This window comes from Dipodomys merriami, unplaced genomic scaffold (genome assembly GCF_024711535.1).
Source record: "Dipodomys merriami isolate MVZ:Mamm:240054 unplaced genomic scaffold, mDipMer1.0.p SCAF_104, whole genome shotgun sequence".
Taxonomy (NCBI): Eukaryota; Metazoa; Chordata; class Mammalia; order Rodentia; family Heteromyidae; genus Dipodomys; species Dipodomys merriami.
The window spans coordinates 1088928-1109664 of record NW_027202316.1 but is presented as its reverse complement, the minus strand read 5'-3'; positions in this window follow the sequence as shown (position 1 = coordinate 1109664).

The following is a 20737-nucleotide window of genomic DNA, read 5'->3' as shown; positions in this document are numbered from 1 at the left end:
CATATTGCTAAAAAAGAAAAGGACATATTGCTGTTGTCTTGCATGTACGTTATTGTTAGGATGCCTAATCTGATTTTCTTTCCATTGTACGTAGCATGACCTTTCTACCTAAAAATTATTTTTCCCTTAAAATTTTGACAATTTCATCGAGATAGTTCACAAAAATGTATATTTTAGGCACATTTGATACAGAGATTCAAATCCTTTATTTTTAGAAAGCTGTCTCCAGTTTGCAATCTTTTTTTAACCTTTTTTAATTTAAATTTTATTTTTACAGCTACGTAAGTCAAGTAATAAGTACATTTCCTTTTGAACAGTGTCACCCCTCCTTTATTTTCTCCTCAATTGCAATCTTAATTATACTCAAATTAAATATATATATATATAGGAACATCTATGCATTCTTGTCCATCAGCCCTTTCATCTGCTTATGTTTTCTTCAGTGTTCCTGACCACATTCTTACCCAAATCACTTTTCTTTTATTTGTCTTTATGTCTAAATTTTATTTGTTTCACTTTGACCCATTTCCCTTCCTGAGATTGATCAATTGTTTCACATCTTTCTGTTTTCTGTTCATTCCTTCATGGGGTTTTGAATACCCCATTTATCTTGGGATGTGCCGTTAAATTTCTCATATCTTCCTGAGTCGGAAAAAGTGTCTAGTAAGCAGGGAAGGGGTGTTTATGTGGCATGCCAGATTTCTATTAATGATTAAATTTATTCACTAACTTGATTAGGCTAAGAAATGTCCAGATATCTGGTTGGACATGGGTTTCTAAGCATGTCTGTGAGATGTTTCCAGAAAGGATTAGCCTTCAGCCAGGTGGACTAAGTAAAACAGTAGGCCATCTTGAGTGTGGCTGAATCTCAACCAGTACATTGAGGGCTTGAAAGAAGAAAGATTAGGGATGAGCTAAGACGTCCATCTTCTGCTACTGGTGACCTGTCTCTAAAGCCACATAGGTATACTGACCTGTGCCTATCATCGTAGCCACACAGGAGGTGTAGGTAGTACTACAGTCTAAGGCTGGCCTTGTACAAAAGTGTGAGACCCCAACTTAAAAATAACTAAAGCAAAAAGGGAATAGAGGTGTGACTCAAGAGATAGAACTTCAGCCTAACAGCTGTGACACCCTGAGTTCAAACTGCAGGACCACCAAAACAAAAGAAAACCCTCAAAATGAGGAAACACAAGCTCTGTGATCTTGTATGTTTGCAAATTTCTCTTCAGGTATCAAGGTACAAAGGCCATTTAAATCTGCAAACAGTAGTGGAATATATTTATAGACCTTTTATGAAAAATCTACTGAAGGATGAGTTTCTCTAGCCATGAAGATGGCAGGTTGAAGAGGAGAGCAGAATGTATTTAATTGTGTCGAGACTCGACAAAAACAGAGAGAAAAAAAGAAAAGAATTCATGCAAATGGTGTGATTTGACAACATAGAACCAAGTTCTTTACTCAGCTTGAAAATGGGAGAAGGAAGGGAACAGGAGGAGTGGAAAAGCTTGTTATGTTATAAATAGTATATGGGAGTTATAAAACCTGGAGAGAGCATTGCTTACATGAATCTGGATGACTCCAAATAAGAGAAGACCATCTCAAAAGAAGAATTTCTATTTATCACTTTGGTATGCTATTTCATTATTCTATTATAATAATACATAATAGTTTCTTCACATTTCTAAATTTCTTTCATTTCCTATCATTTAATAAAATGTCTAAAGCACCACTTAACACCATGCAGCTTTCATGCTATTAATTTTACCCAAAAGTAACTGATTTGACTTCAGAATCTTACACTGGCACAGAGCAGGAAGATAGAGAACTCTTTCTTAAATTTATAGACTCACTTACTCTGAGCCAGAAAAGGAGAAACCAAAACAGACAAGTTCTTTGAATCATTTTTGTTCTCCCCAAAAGCTATAAAATCCCCAGGATCTCTACTTACAGATTTCCCAGGTGCAGGAAAAGGATTATATAGGGGAAGGGGGGCAGGGAATGAAGCAAACAGATAGGCATGGTAATCTCACAGGCCAAAATATCTGGAGCAGAAAACCGAGGTGGACAGAAATGTAATGGAAGCTTCTAGAATAGAAAGACAACTCAGCTGTTTCTCAGCAATCTGCCATTGTGGCCATCTTCCTACTATGGCACTCTTTGACCAATTTGGAGACATTGAGGTAGATGGAGAATATTATCCAGAGTTTTGCCTACTCCCATAATGTTCCATACATTATCCATAAATGTCTTAAGCAACCAAGTTCCATCAAGTGTCTTTCCTTTTCTGCGAGTCCAGTAGCATTCTTGTAATCATGTCATTCTTTCTCTGCTACATTCTGAAGATTCACCACCAAATAGCATGATTTTTGTCATGGAGGAATTGTGATCTCTGAGTCAGATCATAGGCTGCATATGCAGAAGCTTTTCTCTGTTTGCTTGAACTTGTCAGAAGTTAGATTACATGGCAAGCCAAGAATGAGGTTTTAGAGATAACCCCTGAGCACAGGGCATTTGAAGATCACAGACTAGCCAACTCCATTCCAGACAAGAATTGGACTCTGACTAAGCACTGTCACCAAAGGGGGTTCTTATCTATATGACTACCGATGATTGGTGATGATTACTGTGTGAGTGTGGGTCATCAAACTTAGATAGCCCCAACTTGTAAGATGTTTGTCTCTGTCTGAGGACATGCTTCTCCTATCAGCCAGTGCCCATGGAATAAGTATAAAAATGTCCTCTGATTTTACATATGAGGAAATATTGCTGGATCACAAAAGAGAATTCCTCTTAGCAGAAGAGCCCTGGCAGAATAAGCCAGTGGAGAGATTCTCTTAGGGTTAAGTCAATAATGGGGGAAGGATAATCTTTGTAAAGTCATATGTGGAAATGAGGGAGATTGAAAGCACAGCTAGAAAACCTAGGGCTGGAAGAACTTCACCACAACCATCCAGCTGGACCACATTGAGGGCCATAACAGAAGTCAGAGCTAAAAAACCCAATGGATATCCATTCGTGCTGTACCACCAATGGCAGTGAGGTAGCATAGGAACTCATTGATTAACAATTTTGTGCAAGTCTTCTAACAGTATTACACCTTGATCATTAAAGATTTCCCCCATTAAGACTTCCAGCTTTGGGCATATGAAAAATACCCATCATCATGAAGATGATGATAATAACTGTAGCGACCGTCTACTCGACCAGCGAGGAAAAACGACCACCACACCAGGAGTCTTCTCAGATCACGCTTTATTGGAGAGCCTTTTAGTTGTAGGAGAGCTTGGGCGCGAGAGAGCGTGCACCCGAAACACAGCCGCTTATATAGGAGAATCGGAACGCGGGTCTTTCTATTGTTGGTCGCCTGCCTTTCACCGTCACCAGGTGTCATGGGATTGGCTGGGGACTCTACCTGGCTCGTGCACGCACACAGCCCAGGCGTCCCGCCAAGCACCGTCTGGGGTGGTTACCTCAAAGCTGCAAGGGAGTGGGCGGAGTCTCGCCTCGGCTCCCTACAAATAACCATTTTGATTTTATCAGTCAAGTTCAGGTTGATATGCGAAGTATTCACTCATGTTATAGGACTGAGCATGAGATGGGTATAGTAAGATAATTCCCTGGTGACCTCATTCCAAAGCTCATGCTCACTGTGTGATACCACCTTTATGTCACATGACTGTTCCTTGGACCAATGAGCAATAGCCACCTGAGTTGTGATGTCATCTCTAAGCACATATTTAAAGATTCCTCCAAATGTACTACCTTGCACAGGTGGCTGTGAGCTCAGTTAAACCAGGATTCCTGCAAGTAGTGGTGGTGCAAGCCTGTAATCCCAGCACTCACGTGGCAGAAGCAGAGGAAGTATGAGCCAAGGCTGGGGTGCATCACGATGCTCTGTATCCAAAAATAAAATAAGCAAATGAAAACAAAAACAAGGCAGGCCCAATATCTCATGGAGTAAGTGTGTGGTGGGGCTCCTCTTGATGGCTGAGAAGCTAAAGAGAGAGGAAGAGGAGAGACTAGGGTTCTAATTGTCCCTTAAGGACATGTCTACAAAGGCCAACTTCTTTCCTAAAGTTCCACCAGCTCCTATTGGCACCACAGTCTGGAGATCTGGGCCTCTAGGGAACATTAAAGATCCAATTTCTAGCAAATGTCGTTCTGAGCCAGGATTCCAACTGTGGCCAGTGGGGCCTTTTAGGATATGTGTTTTCCCCATTCTCCTCGCCCACTCTTCTCCCCTTCCTGCTCCTCAAATGGCCCAGTGTGTCTCACCTTAGGTCCTTTGTGCTGAAATACCTTTCTTCTGTATAGCTCCCTGGCTACTTTCTCTTCCTTTCAGTCTATGTTCAGTGACCACTTACTCCATGAGGGCTTCACTGCCACACCTTGCCCCTTTACATTTCCCTTCTTACTAGTGTTTTCCTTGTGTGCGTCTCTTTCCAACCCACCACATGACTTCCATGTTGTTTTTCTTACCCAGCACACCATACTCCCATAGATTATCAGCTTCATGTTTGGTTCACAACCCCCTAGCTTAGGGCTTGGCCCATAACACTATTCCATCATGAAAGGATCCTGACACCCAACAGACCCAGTGACAAACACTAGACTCCTGTGTACTCCTCCTGCCAGAAGACACGGGAGGAAAATTCATCTCCTTCCCTTGCTTCCAAGAGTTCCCAACTTCAGAATGCCAACTAGGCATTGGCTATGGCTTTCACAAAAATCCATGATGTTCATGAAAATTCAATACTCATGTTTGCCCAATTTTGTAGGCTTCTGTGTGCTTTTATTTCAATTCCTTCTATTCTTGGCATTACCAGTAAAGCATATTTGCATATCAAGATATCCAGACTAATAGTATATATGATTTTCATCATGACTAGTTTCCAAAAAGACTCGTATCATTAGATATTAGAGTTGGTGATACAGCTGGGCACCAAAGGCTCATACCTATAAGCTATTCAGAATGTAGAGATCTGAGAACTGAGGTTCTCAGACAAATCCTTGAGACTCTTATCTCCAAATGACTAGCAAAAAGCTGGAAGAGGAGGTGTGGCTCAAGTCGCAGAGAGGCAGCCATGAGTAAAAAGGCAAAGTGAGCACTCAAGACTCTGACTTAAAGCCCCAGTACCAACACACACACACACACACACACACACACACACACACACACATACACACACACAAACACACACACACACACACATCACTAAAAGTTAGTGATACTTCGTTAAATAACATTTTAGCCATTTTTCCTGGTTATTATATCTGTGCAGATTCTCTTCTATGTGTAGAGATGTACCAACCAAAGAAATGAAGTATGCTGAGCAAATGTGAATGCTGTAGTAATGAAGAACCATTTGTGGGGTAGCCATACTGGGCTTCAGGAACCTGTTAAAGATTTCTCTTTATGGAAAAGAAAGTCTGAGAAACAGACTGAAGGGTTTAGATAATTTCTTTCTTCTTTTCTGAGAGACTAGAGGCTAGTGTCTGGACACAAGCTGAAGAATCCAGTCATTGTTTTAAATAAAAAGTTCCTTTGATTTGGTTTGGAAAGAGAAACAGAAACGCTTTTGCCCAATCTGAATGTAACATGTCTTCTCTGATTCTGTAAATAATCAAATTTGAACATACTATGTCTTAGAACCACAACTGCAAAGCATGAAGTGAGGCAAGTTCTTGTTCTAAGAAGACAATTTGCTTGTATTAAGCAATGTTTTCCAACAACGTATTCTTGTTTCTGTGTTCCTTAATCAGCATAAGTACTCATTATTTTTTCTTCTTAACCTCCCCATAATTCTAAACAAGCTAGGGAAATTTATTTAAAAGAATCTTGGGGGAGGTTCTACAAAAGGGGGAGGATGGGGGGGGAGAAACCCAAACCAAAGTTATTCAGAGCTGTTCAGGATAAAATGATTCTTCTAAAGAATCTGCCATGGTGTCTACTGATTACTACCTGCAGGTCACCAAGTCCCTAAAATGCCATACCCAGAAATAGAAGATCCTGGAACAAAAGGGAAAATGTTTACTTTCAACCCTTTTGCTTAAGGAAACACAGGCCAGTGAACCTACTTTCCTAGGTCTTTGACCTGTGGGTTTCTAAGCTCCAGAGTCCAAAGAGCTTTAGAACCTCAGGCTCAAGCTTCCCAGAGCACTTACTGGGTGAGATGTATTTACAGCCATCCCTCAGGGAGAGATGCAAAAACTGGAAGTTGTCTCCCTGTCAAGGTCAATTTGTCATTGAAAAACTGCAGGAGATGGGTCTTTGCCCAGGGGATTTCCTAGGGATAACAAAGTTGACCTATTTTTTTTTCAGGGAAATGAATTCCAGAACTCAGCCTTTGTGACTCTCTGCCCACCCATCTCCATCTCTGTTCTTCCAGTGGAGGAAAGAACTTTGAAAATCTGCTAATAACAGCTGTCTCCCTGACAAGGAAATGCCAGGTTTCCTGGATCCCTAACCTGGGCTATTAACTCTGACCAGGCAAAGATCCTCATACTTTCCAACACCAAGAGTAAAATCCCAAATGCAGTTTATGCACAGGGCATTCATTGCCTAACATAGAAATGCTAGCTTCTATTGTTCCTGTTCTAATAATATTAATTTTTAAAACACTTATGACTTCCTAAAATCATTATTAATACAGAGCAATAGCTTGATGGAGAACATAGCAATATTTTTTCTCTTTTCTTTTCTTTTCCTTTCTTTTCTTTTCCTTTCTTTCTTTCTTTCTTTCTTTCTTTCTTTCTTTCTTTCTTTCTTTCTTTCTTTCTTTCTTTCTTTCTTTCTTGTGTGTGTGTGTGTGTGTGTGTGTGTGTGTGTGTGTGTGTATGTGCTGGTCCTGGGACTTGAGCTCAGAGCTCAGGCACTGTACCTGAGCTTTTTGGCTCAAGGTTACTGCTCTACCACTTGAGCCACACCTCCACTTTGGCTAATTGAGTTTATTAGAGATAAGAGTCTCAAGAAGGGGCTGGGAAGGTGGCTCAGTGGTAGAGCGCTTGCCTTGCATGCATGAGGCCCTGGGTTCGATTCCTCAGCACCACATAAGAAAAAGAAAAAAGCCGAAGTGGTGCTGTGGCTCAAGTGGTAGAGCACTAGCCTTGAGCTGAAGAGCTGAGGGACAGTGCCCAGGCCCAGAGTTCAGGCCCCACGACCGGACCCCCCCCCCCAAAAAAAAAAAAGAGTCTCAAGAACTTTCCTGCCTGAGCCGGCTTCAAACCACAATCCTCAATCTCAGCCTTCTGAGTAGTTAGGATTACAGGCATGAGCCACTGGCACCTGACTCCCTTTTCTTTAGAAATTCTCAAAAGAGTTTTTTGTTTTTTGTTTTTTTGTCAGTAGTAGGACCTGAACTCTGGGCCTGGGCACTGTCCTTCAGCTCTTCAGCTCAAGGCTAGCACTCTACCATTTGAGCCACAATGCCACTTTTGCCTTTTTCTGCTTATGTGGTGCTGAGGAATCAAATATAACCCAGGGCCTCATGCATGCAAGGTAAGCACCCTACCACTGAACCACCTTCCCAGCCTTCAAAAGAGTTTTCCATACATAAGTTTTCCAAAAACTGTTACATTGAAGGTGCTGAAAATAGAGATCAAGATTTGAATGTATCTCCACATATAACCAGATCACAATTTATCCTAAATAACATGAGAAGTGGCCATACCAGAAACCCCAGGAATGCATTTCTCTGCTACAAAGTTTATTCATGTAGTATATAGGACATGAAGAAGTTGATGTTCTGATTCCAGATTCCATTTCAGAATAAGAAATTCTCTTAGCTAGGCTCCGATGGCTTACACCTGTAACACTAGCTATGCTGGACATGAGATCTAAGAATGCTGGTTTAGAACCAGCCCAAGGCAGGAAAGTTCATCTTAATTAGAGATTCCATCTCTATCTAACCAACAAAAGGCTGGGTTAGAGGTGTGGCTCAGGTGGTAGAACACCAACCAATCAAGTAACCTGAATGAGTATGAGGCCCTGCCAAAATAAAAAAAAAATTAACACCATCAGTGTGTTCCTTTATTGTGTAGCCCTAACAAGACAGCCTGTCACAATACTTCCTCAAAAGTATATGAATAAAAGTTATATGCAAACTGTTTTCTCTGTTCTAAAACATGAAATCAGCACAAGGAATAGGTTTTGCATGAAAAGCCAACTGCTTTGTTTTCCCAGAAATCTGTGCAGCATTTCCAACTTTGGTTTAAAGAGTTTTCTTCTATTTTCATGAGTTACAAACAGTGGCTATCCCAAGTCATTTGCCTTCTTAGACCAAATAGCATAGAATAACCTTTTTAACACGGACTGAAATGCAAGGGCAAAGAAATGCTTTAAAATGTATGTGTCACTTCTTTTTGTAGCATATGATGGTTAGCACAAGCATCAGGTTTCCAGTGAGGTCCTAAAGACCACTGGCACAATGGAAACATCTATTTTTCCTCTAGAATCAAACTCCTCTCCTGAGACATACTGCTAAAAGGCTCATTGAGAAGGAGGACCTCTTCCTTGTGCCAGGACCGGGAGACTGGTCTGGTCCATTTTCTTATTTTGGTTGCTAAGGAGATTACCTGGACTGTAATCAAGGCTGAGTTCTACCCGCTGTCAGATTGCTTTTCTGGATGAAGTTCATTTTCTTCTGCTCTAAGAAGAGGGGAGAGAGCCAGATGAGCATGAATGATGACTCTAGAACTGGTGGTTTGTGATTATTTTGATAACCAGGAGGTACATGTGACTAATTTTCAATAAGGGCTGAGGCAGAATTAGCTGTGTAATTTGTGCTCTGTGAAGTCATCTGAGAGCTACTTGAGAAGCAGTGTTTTTTTTTTTTTACAAGTACTTTCTTGTATGTAGGATAGAAAGTAAAATGTTCTTGTTATCTTTGATGTAGAAATTGATAATATGAAAACACACAACATTTCCATGGGGTTGCCAAGAAACTAATTTTGTTTTATAAACATGACTCTGATCTGCAGAAAGTATTGGAAATGCATCCATTGGACGCAAGTGTTGATAAAGGTCACTAGGAGAAATTCTCTACACACAGACACACACACACACACAGTCACACAGACACACACACACACAGTCACACAGACACACAGACACACAGACACAGACACAGACACACAGACACAGACACAGACACACACACACACACACACACACACACACACCTTTTAAAATGAATAAACTTACCAGATCATTTTTCTAAGAGAAGTTTTGGAGAAGAAAAGGCAAAGTAGAATTTCTTGGGTAAGAGAAAACTCCCCCAGGGAAAAGTATAGCGGGTAAACCAGAAGGACTTGGAACAAACTTAACCCTCTCTGTGCAGCTTTGCCTGAGGTCAGATGAGCTCAGAGAAAAATCAAGATCTCCATTTGTATCCCCTTTTCTCAGCTAAATTATCATTCTTTCATTTTGTCCACAGAGTGGAGACGTGAGTGCCCAGCTTGACCTCCAGGTTACAGGCAGCACAAGATGCTTAGCAGAATAGTATTTTCCCTAATTGGTTGGCACACATGAACTAATTAGGGCCTTACCCCCTGCCAGTAGGAAATTCTACAAGTTTGGTCTAACCATGGAAAATATGAGTTCACTTATGACAGTTGAGACACCTGCAATGAATAGCGTTAAGAGAGATTTATTCTAGGAGCAAAAGAGAAGGCTGTGTTCTCTGGCACCATTACATCATGCATGGGGGGCTGTGCTGCAGACCAGGGAAGTCATTCATGGTCATCATGTAGTGGGAGACAAAGAGCAATGGGACAGTGAGGTAATTGGTGCACATGGGCTTAGCCCTCACTTGAAATGTTTATGGAGGTATTTAGGAGACAGAAGACATCAAGGTAGAAGGACATGAATGCAATCATGTAGATGGACCACAGAATCGCTGATGTAATTAGCAGAACTGCTGTCTTAGATCAAGGATGTTTGGAATAATGGGAAGGCTCTGAGCTTTTTCCTTGTAAGGGCCATGACAGGACATGGAGTTACAAATGTTGGCACTAGAGTTGAGATGTCTCATCAAAGGATTGTCCCTGGGTCTTCCAGTATCTACTTGTGCAAACTTGGGCAAGTCAGCTTATCCATACCAGTTTTCAGTTGTCAATGCCAACTGGCCAATGACAATTATCAATTTATTAATACCAACTTACCAATGACAAGTTCATGTAGCCAACCTAGGGTTCTATCCAGGCCATCAATAACAGCATTGTCTCTTTCTCTCTTCCTTATTCTTACTAATTACATAGCTAATTTAATAAAATTATGCAGGCTTTTGTATAAATTTCAAGCAATATAGAAAAACTTCAAAAGAAAAATGACAAATTACCAAAATTCCTGTCATATAGAAATAATCTAGGATAGGGGTGGGGGGGCTCAAGTAATAGAGGGCCTGCCTAGCAACTTCCAGCCCTTAGTTTAAACCCCAGACCAAGAGAAGGGAGAGAGAGACAGACAAACAGACAGACAGAGACAGAGAGACAGAGACAGAGACAGAGACAGAAAGATAGACACAGAGACAGAGACAGACACAGGGATAGAGACACAGAGACAGAGCAAGAAGGAGAAAGCAATAAAAGAATGGGAGGGAGGGAGAAAAAGAGGGAGGGAAGGATAGAGACAGGGAGGAAGGAAGGAAGGAAGGAAAAATGGGAGAGAGGGAGAAAATGAGGGAAGACAGGAGGGAGACAGGGAAGAAGGGAGGGAGACAGGGAGGAAGGAAGGAAGGAAGGAAGGAAGGAAGGAAGGAAGGAAGGAAGGAAGGAAGGAGAGAGAAAGGAAAAGAGGAAAGGAGGGAGGGAAGAAGGGAGGGAGAAAAATAGGAGGAAGGGAGGAAGGGAAGGAGGGAGGGAGGGAGGGAGTAATGGAGGGACAAAGGAAGGAAACACGACCAGAAGTGAAGTATACAAGGGAGGAGGGGCTCAACAGAGTTTGAGCTCTAATGCTGTCTAACAGAAATACACTGTAACCCACAAATGATGACCTTGTAAGTAGATTTAAATCATCTAGCATCCTAATTTTAAAGACAAAGGAAACTATTAAAAGGAACTACCATACCTTAATCAACATATGAAAACTATGATCATTTCGGTAAGTAATCGACGTAACAAGTACTAAGGAAAGCTTTTTCTGTTCTGATTCTCATTCCACTGTCATGTCTGATATGCAATTATGACACCTTGCAGCTTCAATGTACACTTGAAGCGCTCAGTATGCACACTAGGCTCGCGACTCTAAACGGTAGCAGTCATGGGAGATCTCTGCACAAAGCCCAGCATAATCAGAAGAGTATTTTGGAAGTTTTAATAGATGAAAAGTGATTATTGGGTGGGCAGACATTTACTGAGGTTTGATATCTGATCATGACAATAGTAAGAACATAACATTTACTAACTACAAAAGCTAATCAGTGACTAACAAAAACTTCTGACTTTTCTTTGTTTGTTTGTTTGCTTATTTAGGACAAAACCTTTTTGCTTTATGTAGCTCCAGCCTGTGTGGACCTGGAGATCATCCTGGCTAAGGCTCCTGCGTGCTGGGATTACAGGCCTGCATCGCCATTTGGCGTTCAGGAATATGTTTCTAGAGAAAGAATTTAAATGCTCTACTCCTATCAATATCCTTTCATGTTTTTAAAACACAAATTGAACTTTATAGGTGTAGAGAGATTCTTATCAACTGTCTCAAAATAATTAAGCATAAAACCATGGTCTAAAAAAAAGTATTCGCCATAGAAAATCCAACGGGTTAGAAAGCTGCATTTTAGATGTATGTCCCCTGAATATTTTAGGATCTGCCTATCTTCCTAATCCACTCCTCTAGAGACCTTTAATGTGGGTAATTACTGACATTCCTACTAAAATGATAAAAATACAGGAAATGTCATTTTAATGATTGTGGGTTTCAGCCTCTCCAAGTTACAGGATCTCAATGAGAATTATTTACAAGTGGAATGTGCATTCCCCTAGGAATTCATTTGGCTCACCTGGATTTATGGGCTCTGTCTGTTTTCCATCCCCCTGTATAAATGGTAAGCTGTTCTTTAGATAGGAGTACCTAGAGCTAATGCTTGCTATGGGAGCAGAACCATGATCTTCCCGTAAGCGTCAATTATAATGTTACTGATTTCATTTAAATATTGGGGAAACCAGCATAAGGCTCAGGCCTCATCTTTGAATCTTTATCTTAAAATATGTATTTATCATTCTCTTACTGAAAAGGGAGAACGCTTTCTGGCAGAGATACAGAAAGGTGAGAAGATGTTAGCACACCAGGAGCTCTTGAGCCCAGCTGCAAATGAGCCCAGATGTGGGCAGGGGGAGAGGAGGGGCAGAGGAAACAGGTGGGCAGAGACAGCGGTGGACATTGAAGTCTCAGCATTCTTTGAAAATTCTTTTTTTCCCCCTTCTTTTTTCTTAACTGTTTGTGTCTTCTGTCTTCAGTGTTCTATCATAGCTCGACTTTCCTCTCCCTCAACACCCACCTCCTGGGAGCGCTTACCCACTTTCTTCCTTTCAATTATACCAATTGTGAAATATGCATTTCCTACTCAGACTTGTCTCATTGAGCTCTAGATATGAAGATCTAACTGGCTATGGACATCTCTGATGTACTGTGGACCTCTCAACTCATGCAGAGTTCTATATGTCATTCCCAGGGACCACTCATAGTCTCCCAGATCATTCCCAATGTCACGATTCTTTCTTGGAGAATAACCTAACCAGGTGCTCAGTTGTGAAAGAATATCTAAGGAGAAGCTACCTCTGTGTGTGTGTGTGTGTGCGCGTGCACGCGGGTGCACTCATGCACACGTGTATGTCAGCTTCCTACCGATTGCTGAATTTGTATCAAGGCTAATTCACTGGCATTGATTTGAACTCTTATCAGTTAAGTTCCCTATTTGGGAAGGCCAAATAGTTCTGCTTATTATAGTCTTCCTCATTCCACCAGGTAGCTATGACTTATTGCTAGTGCCAAGGGAACTTGCTCAGAACACAAGGGTGCCCCACAGGTGTCCACAGTTGAATGAGTTTGCATTAAAGAGAAGTAGCAATGCATCCCCCTACCTTGGGTCAACTTTAGGATGGGTTCCGGAGGCACTATCAAAACCCCCTTGGAAAAGGAGGCCCAGCAGCCCTCCACATGAGCCTGTCTACCAATCTGTCCTGTACTGACTCTTCCACTCCCCCATTCCCATCTACTTCCTCTATTTCCTCACCTGTGCACCCTGGGGATCACTTCTTAAATAAACTATCTTCTTCCCACACCAACCTCCAAACCATTCATCTCAAGGTTTTGGAGGAAAGATAAACCAAGACAAAGCAAAAGCCCAGACAGAGAGTGGAGAATCAACACTTGTTGGGTGTCTTGTGGAAAAATAAGAGAACAGGTAGAGTTTCATAAAGGAATTAACCAGCAGTGGAAAGTTGACTTTAACAGGTGAGAGTAGAAGGTAAATGCTAGGCATGAGTATATGAATGTGTGGTAAAAACAAGGAGTTATTAATAACAAGCAAAGAGGGTTGAGTGTGATGGCTCATATCTATAATCCTACTACTCAGGAGGCAGAAAATGGGAGGATCATGGTTCAAGTCGAAACCAAAAAATAATAATAACAATGATACTATCATCTCAACAAACAAGCTAGAAATGGCAGTACACACCTATAATTCTAGCTAGTTGAGAAGCAGAGGTAAGAGGATTTCAATTGCTAGACAAAACTATAAGACCCTATCTGAAAAACAACTAGAGAAGAAATTATCTGAATTGAGTGTACCAATTAGGAAAGGGGCAGTAAAGATGACAGTAGTCAGAGAACATGAACAATTAATAGAGCAGCAGAAGAAAGAGGGACAGGAAGGAATCCAACATGGAGAGCATACATCTTGTCTATCTTGTCCACATAAATCCACACTAACTAGTCACCATTCAATGAGAAGCTTTGTGGTAAGAAATAGAGTTCTTAACTTCTTTTTTCTCTGTAAACAGGAGGTGGTGGTTACCACTCAATGTCTAAAGCAAAAATGGCTAGGAAGGGACTTTTGAGGACTGTGATAAGGTTTGGAAAAGCATTGGAGAGCAGGGTACTATAGAGTAGATAGCTACATAAATGGCTGGAAGTGCTATAGGAATGTGTTGTGCACATATGTGCATGTGTGTGCACATATGTGCCTTCATGCACACATACATGCACCAGTACTAGAGCTCAAACTCAGGGCTTTAAGCTCTTGCTTGGCTTTTCTGTTCATGACTGATTCTCCGCCACTTGAGTCACACCTCTACTTTCAACTTTTAGTTGGCTATTGGGAGACAAGAGTCTGTTGGACTTGTCTGATCAAGCTGTCTTCAAACAAAGATTCTCAGATCTCCATCTCTTGACTAGCTAGAATTATAGGCATGAGCCACCCACATCCAGTTGAAATGTGTGTGTGTGTGTGTGTGTGTGTGTGTGTGTGTGTGTGTGTGTATGTGTTGACATTCCTGTACATTGGGACCAGTGATGCTGAAAGAGCAGCTTAGAACCCTGGAAGATGTGTGTATTCAGGGCGGTCCAAGTATATGGTTATACTTGTACTCTCCAGACACAAAATAATACATGCATGTAGTGGGAAGAAAACATTTGGTTAACACTAAGGAATTGATTTATGCAATTGCAGTAGTTAGCCTGTCAAATTCTGCAGGGCAGGCTGGAAATCTGAGAAAGAAATCAATGTCATAACTCAAGTCCAAAGGCCCTCTCTGGAGGCAGAACTTCCCTCTTGAGGGATTTCCATGTTTTTCTCTAAAGCCTTTACCTGATTTTAGATGAGGCCCAACCCTACTATGGAAGGCCATTGTCCTTTACTGCAAGTCCACTGATTTAGTTTTAATCTCATCTTTAAAATACCTCGATTGGTATTTAACCCAGCATCTAGGTACGATGGTCTAGACAAGTTGACATATAAAATTATCCATCACAATGGTAATAATCGAATGATTTAAATTACAGGTAAAATCCTACATTGATTGCAAGTGAGGAGCAGTAAAAGAAGGCTGACATCTGGGTGGAGGGGTGGGGATAAAAGGTTCAGGCATAGTCTCTCAAGGAATCCTTTGTGGGCCAGGTACTCAACTCACACAGAATATATGAGATGCACATGTCCTTTGGGCCATTGGCCTCATGACCATGCAATGGAATCTAAGGAGAAGGCTTTGGAAATCTAAAGTTTTGTTTCATCCTTGGGTAAGTGTGGTTAAACTTGAAGAGCACAGGATTCTTCAGGGAGTAAAAGAGCAAGAAGACTTGGAGCTAGGAGATAGTATGTCGGAAATAGGAGACATTATAATCAAAGGTTTATGGGCTGTGTGGGTGCAGGGTGTTACTGTGGTTATGGATGGCTGAAAAGAAGGCATAGGTCTGTATGAATGCCTCCTTGGCCAAGGAATTCAGATGCCAGATTGCTACATAGATCTTTCCTTGGCCACCAATGTGTCCCTGATTGACAGCAGGGCCGAGGTTGAGTGGAGAATGATCAATGCATCACTACAGAGAAAGGACACCCTGCAAGGGATAAAGTGATAAGAACAGAAGGTGAGGGCATGGCTTAGAAAACCATCTCTCTTTTGCTGGTATACTACCTTCAGTGTGGGAATGAGGGTCTTCCTGAAAAGTTAGCAGGGGAAGCCATGTCTCAGCGTTGACACCAGGAAAAAGAGGTTGCATTTTGTGAACAGTCAACACACAGCAAAAAACCTGGGATTTTCTTGGAGTAGAGGTAGGTGACCTAGGCTATCCAAAAGGATGGAATAAAAGAGAGCCTGTTGGTGTTTAAACCAAATATCTTGCTACCGTGGTCTAAATAAGGGCTCTGGAGCATGAGGGGGGAAAACTCAATGAGCTGCCAGCCTAAGGGAGAGAAACCAAAGATGCCAGGGATCATGAGTCAAAGGATTAGCTGGGGATATGCAAGTGAAGATTTGGTTTGTGCCCCAGGACTTTGTGGAGGAGGCATCAAAAGTTGTTTGGGGAAGGAAGGACGTAAAAAGAGAAGTTCCGGTGCAAAGACAGGGAGAGGAAGACCAAGCACACTGATCACCTGGCAGCACGCATTAAACTATCAGCATGACGTACTGCTGTGCTTGGCCCTCAGAAAGCCCTCAATTTGCTCTGGAATTATGGTGTCCAGAATGGAGCTTGTGGCCAGTTCTTCAAAGCTGTCTGGATGCCCCAGAAAGCCACTCCAGATGTTCACAGTGTCCTGAGAAAGACAGGCTAGAAGGACAGCCCTTTCCATCACTGCTTTCACCTCTGGAGGCTCAGGGGCTAAGAGAGGCTGAAGGGGACGAAGAAGAAACCCTACCAGATGTAGCCACATCCTTAGCAGCAGCCATTCTTAATGACTTTACCAAAAGACTTTTGAATTTTTCTCAAAGCATGAGAATGCCAGTGTGAACTAATTCAAGCCTGGCACAAAGGAAAGATGTGAAGAAGAACTTAGGAAAGTTTTTTTTCCCTCATTCTGTGCCCCAGAAACAAGCCATGCCATGCCAACATCAAATGGGAAGAGAGATCTAATGAGGAATTATTGTTATTTATAATCATTTCAAACAAAAATAAAGAGGAAGGTTCTCATATTGTTTCTATATTTAGTACAAAGAGTGAGTAAAAATAGTTTTTGAAGGATTTTAATATATTCCTCCTAGTTTCTTGAGTCATAAATTGATTCTCATATGAGACAAAATATAAGACCCCGAATTTGAGTTCATCATGTATATGATCCTTCAACTAGGTTCACTCGGGGTCCTGGGAAACAAATTTTTAGGAGTTTCCCTACTCTAAAACTTATGTTATAGACACTTATTCAGGTTGCCTAATTAGCTCAGGAGTGTGTATGTGTGTGTGTGTGTGTGTGTGTGTTTGTGTGTGTTTTATAATTAGAAAGGAATACATTTGAGAGCCGGGCACCAGTGGCTCATGCCTGTAATCTTAGCTACTCAGGAGGCTGAGATCTGAGGATCATGGCTCAAAGCCAACTCAGCAGAAAAGTTCCCATGAGACTCTTCTCTCCAATTAACCACTCAAAAACTGGAAGTGGAGCTGTGGCTCAAGTAGTAGAGTGCTAGCCTTGAGCACAAAGAGGCTCACAGAAGTGCCCAGGCCTTGAGTTCAAGCCCTATGACTGACAAACAACAACAACCACAACAACCACCAAAAACATTTGAATCTTGCTTATCATATAATCTCATGATGAAGTTCTTAAAAGATAATTAATGACATTGGAATGTCACAGTGCATTTGTGGCCCCTAGCTCCAGTACTATAGTTCCTAAAGGCTGGTTGTGCTGACTGTATTGATTTATATAGTTTGACGTGTGTTAAATCAGATCATATGTAGAAAAGCAAAATACTCAATAAAAAAATGAATGAGAAAATGGAAGCAAAATTAAGTGATATTTTACCACAACAAGCTACACAATTCTTTCCTTTAAATGTGTGGGAGGAGTGGGAGGGTGGGGGAGTGGGTGCCAGTACTGGGGTTTGAATTTAGGGAATTTTCACTCAAGGCTGGAGCTCCATCACTTGAGCCACACCCCCATGTCTGGCTTTTTGCTGATTGATTAGAGATGAGAGCTTTTTATAGATTTGTCTGTCCAGGCTGGCTTTGAACCTCAATCATCAGACCTTAGCCTCCTGAATAGCTAGGATCACAGGCATAAGCCACTAGGGCCTGGCCATTAAAACCTCTTTTGCTGGAAAAGGAATTTGTGGTATCATCCACACTCATCAAATAAAACTGCTCAGACATTTCTAAGTGCCCCTTATTAACAAAAACTCAACCTCATGGATAGGGAAACAGCACTTTTAACTTTAAAATGACAGATGTGGGCCACTAATAAGATTTGAGGATTGCTCTGAGCTGTGTCAATGACAATGTTATACTGTCATATGGCTTTGAATACCTCCAACTATAAACAACAAATGGCCATGCTAATCTTGACTTCCTCCAGAGTTAATGTTCTAAGAAATACATGAAGTCACCCTTCACTTTTGAAGCATGCAGCAAATGCAAGCATGCAATAATTCTGTGGAATTGCACTTGATCTTAATGACAGCAAAAGATACACACATGAACTGAAAGATACAGCCAAAGTGCTCCCATATTTCTGAGGTAACCCTTGCTTGGCTATTAGGCTTTCTCCACTTCTACAGTTACAGAAGCAAAGACTCCAATGCAGGAGGTGGAAGCTCCCTTTCCAACTTCATCAAGATTCTTGGCTTCCCCCCCCCTTCTTCATACCAGTAGTTTGAATTATTAGGTAGCAGACATGCTGTCAAAAGACTGGATAATTATCTGTCATTTTCCATGTCTGAAGGCAGGCTTCCACCTCTGCAGTCAGATGGATAATCTGTGCTTGCATTTCGAAATTTATTATATTTGGATTTTATGTGGGTGTGCATGATCCCTTGAGGGAGAAACCTCAAGCAACCTCTTTTTGCCTTGCTCTCTCCATCCCCACCCACGCTCTCCCACATAAACACACAGTCACACATGGGATGGGATGCCAACCCACACTACGCACACACATGCATATGCATGCTCATGCACACATATACAAAACCTCACACACTCCACAACACACACATGCACATACATGCACACACATATACAAAACACTACACACGCCATCCCAACCCACACTACACACACATGCATATTCATGCACACATATACAAAACATCACACTGTCCCAACCCACATTACACACACACACTTGTACATTCACGCACACATGCACACATATACAAAACATCACACACTCTCTCCCAACCCACATTACACACACATGCACCTGCAGGCACATATGCATGTTTTGTGATGCTTTGTTAGGCAAACATACAAAAACATCACCCACTCTACGTACACCATCACACACACTCATATAAATGCACACATACAAAAAAAACACACATCCTATCCCAACCCAGATTACATACACAAAATTACACACCATAACACACAATTATACACATATGAACACACATACAAAAACACACACTCCATCCAAACCTACACCAAAAACACATGATCATATATACATGCACACACAATCACACATGTGTGCACACACAATCATACATACATGCACAGATGCACACAAAAATCATATCATCACATGCAATCATACAGACAGGCCCACATACCATTTCCATCCCAACCCATGTACCCACACACATTCCATCACCCATAAAATCACACACCTGTACATAAATGCACAGAAACGCCAGTCTCCATCCCAACCCACATGCTCCTCTGCACACAATCACATGCAAAATCACACACTCTCACACACGAGGTTCCTACGGACAAACTCCTGGCCAAAAAGCAGCTTTGGATATTTGCTCAGTAACTTTTGGCTATGAACTTATTTATATCCATATTTCAGATGATTTCCCAGAGGAAATAGTGTCATAGGCAACTAAGTAGAAAAATTAAAACCCCAAATCATGTGAAGTCTTTTCTAAGCTCTCTTTGCAGAAGTGTGTCTTGTCCTACAGAAAAATCTCATGTTAACAGCTTTGAAATGGAAGATGGCCTTTAAAGAATTCAGTCCTAGTATTCAGTGTGTATCCTATGAAACTGGGGAAATTGAGGGGAGGATTTGGGTCTGGAGGGATGGGGAAGAACAAAGGATGAGGTGACATTAGTCAAGATGCATTGCACTCTCTTATTAGTGGGCATGTTGAAAGGTAACCTCTTTGTACAACTACTTAAAGATACTAAAAATATAAGTAGAAAAAAAGGAATTGGTCATTCCAGGTAACAAACCACTATGTTGATTCAGTGGAGAATATGATTTGTCTTTCCACCCGTGGAAGGGGATCTACCATGATTCATGGCTGTCTCCAGCTCAGTTCCCTTTGGGACCATCAATACGTATTTTTTAAGTCATCACAGAGGCTCTGGAAGGAAAACAGACTCATTCTTTCATACATTCTTAAATTCTGCCAGACAATAGTAATCATGAAGAATAATTGTGTATTTATGTAGAATAATTCATTGTCCCAATGGACTTTATCAAATGGTCATAGTGTAGTAGGCCCTGAAGATACTGCCTTTGGTTGGTTTGTTCATTTCCTGTGGTACTCAAGTGTGAAATCAGGGCCTCCTGTTCAACTGGCTTTGCTTGTTCAACTAGGGCTTCACCACTACAGCCTTGTCTACAGTCCTGCTTTTGTTGTTTATTTTAAAGACAGAGTCTCGTGCTTTTCTACCTGAGCTATTCTTGAACCATAATCCTCCAGATCTCATGAGTATGAAGGGCTAGGATAACAGGCATGAGCCACCAGCGTCCAGCTAGGACACTGTGATCTGCTCTCAGAGATGAAGCAAGTCCCAGGCGTGGAGAGTTCTGAGCTGGGGGAAGTATGAAGGCTCTTTGTTAAGAACAGAGGAGACCCTTATTTGCAATATCTAGTATAGGTATGAGTCAAGCAGAAGAGGACAGATAATGTGATGTCAGGAAAATGAACCCTTAGATATGTATTTTAACGTTTTTTTTCTTTCATGCATGTGTTTCTAACGCATTTATAAGATTATTTCTTTGTTGCTTTGTATGTCCCTCCCCCACAGTATAACCCCTGCTTTCACTATATTTGATGTCAGTATAACTTGTGGAGGAGATGGGGAAAAACCAGTTGTTTAAGGATACAGGTGGACCTGTTGCAACAATGAGAAGTACAAGTTGTC